The sequence below is a fragment of the Tenrec ecaudatus genome, chromosome 15, assembly GCF_050624435.1.
Source record: "Tenrec ecaudatus isolate mTenEca1 chromosome 15, mTenEca1.hap1, whole genome shotgun sequence".
Lineage (NCBI taxonomy): Eukaryota > Metazoa > Chordata > Mammalia > Afrosoricida > Tenrecidae > Tenrec > Tenrec ecaudatus.
The window spans coordinates 13,908,999-13,909,941 of NC_134544.1; the positions used below are offsets into that span (position 1 = coordinate 13,908,999).

The following is a 943-nucleotide window of genomic DNA, read 5'->3' on the forward strand; positions in this document are numbered from 1 at the left end:
ATTGGCAATGATGACCCACTTGCCCTCACTGAGAACAAAGTTCAGTAATGAGAATCTTTGTTATGTCCTAAAATAAAAATAATAAGTTCAATTAGGTGGGCAAATTAGTTCGTGGGATGTTTACAGGTGTTTCGTTTTTTATTAGCCCACCCCCAAGTGCTAACCCCAAAGGAAAGGGAAAAACGAAAACAAGTGGAGCGTGTGACCAGCAGATTCAGGCACGTTGGCTCCTCCTGGGCTGCCAAGGTTGCCCCTGACCAGGCCTGGGGGGCACAAGGGAGAGTCTAAGGCAGAGCTGCAGACAGACAGGCTGAGAGCCACCCAGGCTCCAGGCGGTGGGAGGACCGAGTCCAGGGCAGCAACTGGAGTTTGGCATCCAAAGCCAGGCTTGCCCTCACATTCCAAGTTAAACTAGTCTCCATCCCGTCAGGATAGGATGACCTGAGGATGTGCTCCACGCGATGTTTGGTGACTAGTTTGGGAGCACCAGACCACCAGGGCTTTCTTCTACTGCACTTTCAAGGTAGACTCAAGCCTCTAAGCCTTCTGCTAGGACTCAAATTTGCTACCCATTTACAGCCCCCAGGGATGCAACTGTAGGAGGGAAGGTCTGAGGGCTTCAATGCTTGGGGAACTAAATATCAAATCACTAGCCAGAGACCCCCCCCCCCATACCACTTTGTAGTCCTGACGGCATAGTGGGCTACACGTTGGGCTGCTAACTGCAAGGTCGGCAGTTCTAAACCACCAGCAGCTCCAGGAGAGAGATAAGGTTTTCTACTCTGGTAAAGAGTTACAGTCTTTTGAGGACTAAGGGGGAAAAAAAGAGAGTTACACTCTTGGAAACCCACAGGGGCAGTTCTACCCTGTTCTGTAAGAGTCGCTATGAAACAGAATTGACTTGGTGGCTGTGAGAACAGTGATGCAAAGAAAAAGTCCCCAT

At 49.9% G+C, this 943-nt stretch overlaps 1 non-coding gene across 1 annotated transcript; it reads left to right on the forward strand.

Annotated features, from left to right (window-relative positions):
* On the forward strand, window positions 1-92 carry LOC142428382 (small nucleolar RNA SNORD103/SNORD85). The gene has a single exon (XR_012780295.1). It is a non-coding gene; the product is annotated as a small nucleolar RNA SNORD103/SNORD85 (small nucleolar RNA).
* The last annotated feature ends 851 nt before the right edge of the window (window positions 93-943 follow it).